The sequence below is a fragment of the Solea senegalensis genome, linkage group LG12, assembly GCF_019176455.1.
Source record: "Solea senegalensis isolate Sse05_10M linkage group LG12, IFAPA_SoseM_1, whole genome shotgun sequence".
Lineage (NCBI taxonomy): Eukaryota > Metazoa > Chordata > Actinopteri > Pleuronectiformes > Soleidae > Solea > Solea senegalensis.
The window spans coordinates 23066355-23072354 of NC_058032.1; the positions used below are offsets into that span (position 1 = coordinate 23066355).

The following is a 6000-nucleotide window of genomic DNA, read 5'->3' on the forward strand; positions in this document are numbered from 1 at the left end:
TTTTTATGAAGTTACAGCACAAACATTCCGTATTTGATGTGTGTAAAACATGATTTGTGATGATCTTTTCCTATTCATGAGTATTTGAGGACATTTGCACAACCATCACCGTTTGCTTTCAATGTAATGTCTTCCCAAACACGGTCAACAGGGGGAGCTCTGTGCACAGCCACAGCTTCAGAGGCCCTCCTGACTCCTTCCTCCCGCCAGTGAAGGTCTTTCAAGGTTATGTTGATGATGCTGGCGCTCAGAGCAGAAGCACTTCACTCTGCAGTCCCACGGCCTGGGTTTGATTGTTTTCCCCGCAATCATGACATAATCCGACCAAAGAGCGTCCACACTGGAAAATGAATTTGGCACCAAGAAGACAGCAGACATTGGACTGAGTTGCCTTTTGGGGGGAGTGATGGCGAGGAGCGAGGAAGGAGGGAGGGGTGTGTGTTTCCCCCCCCAAACGCTGCCGTCATTGTGAATACATTAACACAAGAGCAGAAGACAACAGTGTGATGATTCAGGCATGACAAAGCAGAAAAAACGAGTGAGGGAGACACCGTCGCGCGGGTAGAATGACAGCAGCACAAAAGGCTGTAATGCAATCACTTCATCCTTTTCTGACAAAAACAAAGGGAGTTCTAATTTTTTACGCGGGGCGTATTTCAAAAGTCAGGCCCGTCCGTCGTAATTAGAACACATTACCAGCACAAAAGAAACTTTTCTCCAGGAAGGAAGCAGATACTTTGTTCGAGCTGACTCATGAACTGGGCTTTCATATCTGCTCACTGGTGACATTATACACTATAGGAACCACGTGGGGGTAATAATATTTTCATTTTTTTCTCCAAGTGGAAGTTATTAGAGAGGGCAGATAAGAGGTAGGTAGGTTGGTCGTTTGCACACATATCAAAAGCAATGGCAAGAGTACTCAGACACATGAATTGTGCTTTTTTATCTGCTTGTTATAAAATTATACACTATAGGATGCATTTGGTGTAACAATATAATACACACGGGTGCTATTTGTAGTCGGAACTCGGAATGTCCAACTAGGAAACTCTGGGCAACCTCAACAAATCGGGCATAGGATTCCAAGATGGCTGCCGCTGTACAAGCACTGCTACTTTTGCCGCTAATTGCACTTCTGTTTTATTCGTTTCACAGTAAATCGGTCAAACAAAAAGTTGTGTTCAATTTTTAACTGTGGACATGTTGCTATGCTGTTTGTGTGCGCAAAATACTGCGTGGAGGTTGTTATCTGGTATTGCTAACAACAGCTAGCCCGGTATACGTTAGCGTCCATGTGTAGAGCTTTGTTTTCGACTAGCATTGCTAACAATAGCTAGCCTGGGATATGTGTCCATGTCTGTGTCACTCCCAGTTTGTACGTCCTGAAGTAAATTGAACACTGCCTAAGCATGATCAGCATTTTCTGGGTAAATTCAAATGTTCTATTCTTGGAAATGTTCGTCCTTAAAATGCAGAGTATTTTTTCAAAACAGCGACACAAGAAGGTGTAACGCAATCACTGAAGAAAAAAACAAAGACAGTTTTAAATGTGAAGTATTAAAACCAGGGCATAATTAGCACACATTACCACCACAAAAGAAACTTTATTTAGACATCTTGATGAATTTTTGCCTCTGTATTCCGCTCGCACACATCACAATATCACAATATTTTCAAACCCTGCCAACCGACTACAATTATGTGCTATTCACTGCCTCCTAATCACAGTTTTGTGGAGCACTCTGCAGATAAATCTACATTCCTGGCACAGTCTTCATAACACACAAATCTCTTGTGTTCTTGTGGCAACCATTTAAAATGCTGAAGTGGAATGACCACTTGGCCACGGGAAATGCACTCCGCTCTGACAGTAATTGCAAATCAAAGCATCACAGTGCAGCATTGGGAGTGTTTTAGATGAATGATTCAATAGACGACAAAATGGATGCGGAGGGAAAAGTGGCGGCAAAGGGACCGGAGGGGCACCAGGGGATGTGTTCTCACAGGCCGGCACAGATCGCAGCTTCTGCTCTCCGGCAGCATAAAAAGGCCACTTTTCTATTTAATCGTTCCATTTTAGATTCTTCTAGAAGTTTCTTTTTGGAGAGAAAAAAAACAAACCCTCTCAGTATCAGTAACTCAAATTCAGTGCCTCCTTCTCTAATCTTGTGCTGCCTCTGTGTTCAGATCTGCGAGGTGTATTGACAGAGGGTTTTGTTAAAGGTGTCTCGAGCATAATTGGCAAAAATTTCAAGTCAAGATAAGAACAGGCTACACCTTATACTAAGTCTTTGTCATGTCTCGTCAGCAAAAAGGGATTACAGGTCCACAAAACAAGATGATTTGGAGGGGATGTTTTTCAGCCATTCTCTGCACAACTCACAAAAGACTCTGTCATGCTAAATTTAGCGTGTATAGAGCTCTGGACGTCACGGGACTCGGTTTCTATGAACCATCATGTTGGCAGCCTAACATGCAGCACAGAAATGAATGGGACCGGTGATGGATTCAACTCTAAATCCAATTTAAATCCATAGAGCTCGCTCAAAATATCGCACAATACTTGACAGACTCAATATATCTGATTCTTATAATGCTTTTTACGAGTTTGGAAACAGTCTCCCTCTGTTTCCAAACTCGTAACATAATTCCAGACCTGCAGTATTCTGACATCCTCAGCTTCCTGATTATCTTCCCTTCATCTTACCTTAAAGAATCCCAGTGCGTTTACAAGCATGTTAAAGTCTAATTTTATTCGGAGTAAAACAGTAATTCAGTTTTCTTAATGTAATGTAAACTTGTTAGTCTGACTAAAAACAAACCTACCTGGATAATGTGATTCATAGTCCGATTACTCCTGCATGTATACGCTTAGTAAAGGTCAACAGGAAACTGATTCAATACCCACTAGCTTAGACAGAGATACAGTGTCACCTACGGAGGGCGGAGTCAGACAAATTGTCCGATTGCCTGTCATAGTCTGACTATGGCCTTAGCTTGATCAAAGCTTGAATTAAAAATGTCGACCTATCATGACCTACTAGTCAATTCAGATAGCATATTATACAATTTATGACAGTTTTTATTGCCATTTCTCAACTGAGAAATAATTTTGAACAGGTGAATCCACCTCTTCCAAGAAATAAATTACAACTCTGATTCAAAAACAGCTCGATGAAACTACTGCGTCTGGTTGTTGATGTCACTTTCAGAGCTTTGCCCATGAGTGTAACTGGCGGCTGAAACACAACGAACACGAGTCCATTAATTTGAGAAGCAGCTCACAGTTTCTTGCTAATGGCTGATTTCTGCATCAGTCAACCAGCCAGCCCTCAAGTGACGAGTGTGGGTGGAAGAGGTGTGTGTGTGTGTGTGTGCGTGTGAGAGACATATTGGTTCTTGTGATGTTGTTGCTGCTGCTGGTGGTGGTGGTGGTGGTAGCAAGGCAGTAAATCTTGATGGATTTGCCCCTGAAGGCTGTTTACTTCTTGGGTACGAGCCTCCAATCCAGTCGGCACATCTATTATTCTGAACGGATGCGTTACAAAAGCAAAAAGGGGACTCATTGACAAGTCCATATTGATGTCCTCAACCATCTTGACTCAAACACGGGGAATAAGCGCCAACACTGTCGCTGAAGAACTACATTCAGTTTGCTGAAGAGGAGGCAAACAATTCCATTCAAAGACACAGAATCGGGTGCTATCGTGCCGGAGCGGCTGGCGGCGCCGCTCGATGAATCACTGGTCACTGAGGTGATGAAGCGCTGAGCTGGAAATGGAATTGTGCCTGTAAGGCGGTGCACACGTGCAAACTGATATATGCTCCGTCTCTAAGCTGCTTGAATAAAAGTGATATACACTGCAGATCATGCTTCTGTCGGTGACAATGCAAATGGAAGCGATGACTTCCCCCCGCATGAATCTACTACTTCTCCTGGGGTAGAAAGAAAAACACAAAGTGCTGACATGGTGGATGTTTTGAATAGGGTAAGCTCTTTTTTTCCCCCCCTCTTACTTACTGGTCTATCTCTGCTTGTTCCAGCGCCTGCACTCATGTTCGTCTGACATCAACAACTCTGAGGCATCTTCTTTTTGTCAGCTTTCTGAAAAGAACATTCTCTGGAGGGCTTCATAGACATTCAGGCCACGCACCAGAGTCTTTCCAGCTGGAGGAGACGGCGGAGGAGGAGTGAAAAAGCAGCTTTTGGGCACTTTAGTTTTTTAAGATTCACAATCAGGTGTGAGGTGGGAAATATCGACCAATGCTTAGTGGTAGACGACGCAATAAAAGCCAGCGTACTGGTGAGAAGCTTCAGGCATTAAAAATCAAAGAGGCATGGGAAAGCGAGAAAACTGCAAAGGTTTCTTTCGAGACCTCTTTTGAGCAGGCTGTTAAATCAGGCTCGCTATGCTTTTAATGAACATATGACAGAAAAACTGAGTATGTCTGAAGGAAAGAGTTTGAACTTGTTGCAACCGGTGACAGTAGGAGATAAAAACCTGCCATAATTCTAATCTGGCAATGATGACCAGCACTCTGTGGCCTCGTAGTCTCAGTGAGAGATATTTGCGAGGAAATGTGCACGTTCGAGTCATTTTATCCATTTTCCAAAGCAGTAGAATGGTTTAGTTTGGTACGTTAAGGTAACTATTCTATTAGGAATAGTGCCAGAATTACCGGCCCCAACCTTTCCATTTTTTTACCAGAATAAAATGGTACAGACAGTCAGACCATAAAAACATCAAGAACACATGGTAGCGTGGCCGAGCGGTCTAAGGCGCTGGATTAAGGCTCCAGTCTCTTCGGGGGCGTGGGTTCGAATCCCACCGCTGCCAAACACTTTGCCTTTGCTAGTGTGTAGTACTTATAGAGCTCCAGTGTCACATACTTCGGTTTCTATGAAGTAGTCAAGAATAAACACAGCTGTTGCTGGATTCGACCGGGCGAGAGTTCTCTAAGCACTTGAATTTCACGGAGCGGGATTGAAACTGAATCTCTGACTGCTTCGTCATCATTTATGGTGACACCATGTTGCCTGATTTACAGTATGTGTTGTCCAGTATTTACGTCTACCGCAGGGAACAACGTCGTATCCTGCCAGGGGACGTTATCTTGGTTGTGTGACATCAGGTAGTGGAGCTTTATAAGACAGTATCCTGCATGTTTGTGGCAACGCATGGATAAGTGGAAGGGAATTGGAGCGTCACCAGTTCAGGGACTGGGGTGTCCCCCAAACAAGGTACCCAACCACCATTGGTCATTGCTGCAGATGAGTGCTGCCACTGCTCCTGTGCCCAGTCTGTGTGTTCACGGCTCGTGTGTAAAAAGGGTGGGTTAAATTCAGAGGGCACAATCACAATCACTAACTGCTGTGCAAATAAATCTAATTCCAGTCATTTGACCTGTGAGTGACTGCTGATTAAACACATTCCCACTGGTTTAAAAAACCCCACCCAAATTAACCTGTTTGAACAGATCAAAAGAACCTAGTTAAACCTGGCTATCAGCTGTTTTGACAAGTGGGAATGGGGTTATAACTCCTAATTGGCGGGGAGATGGTCGTCGATGGACCACTTCATTATGTGCTGAGTCAGAAAATGATTGAGCGGAGGCTTTCATGTGGAAAAAGGAGAAGAGTGCGAGTCCATTAGGGTTGTGATTAAAGGCTTTGGTGTGTTTTTCAAAATATAAATTGTTAATTGCTGCTCTGTCTACACAACTGCGTGCTTGGCATGGAGGCAGTCAGGTCTTGAGAGCACCGTCCAAGCTTGGACACAGCAGACCCACAGGCGGGTGGAAGACGGATCCCTCCAGTCTCAAGCATTCACCTGACAACCTAATCTTTCGAGGAGCCTGTTCCCTAAATGACACGGTAAAGCCCCTCAAAGTTGCAGAGCCCAATTAAATGGTAATTGTCTTCTGAACGCTATCGTAGGAAGATCTGGCAGGTTGAAATGAGGCTATTATGGAAAAACCCAACCGACAGACAGAAAG

The 6000-nt window shown here is 43.9% G+C and overlaps 1 non-coding gene across 1 annotated transcript; it reads left to right on the forward strand.

Moving 5' to 3' along the window:
- The first annotated feature begins 4759 nt into the window (after positions 1 to 4759).
- On the forward strand, positions 4760 to 4841 carry trnal-aag. The gene has a single exon. It is a non-coding gene; the product is annotated as a tRNA-Leu (tRNA).
- Positions 4842 to 6000: the final 1159 nt, after the last annotated feature.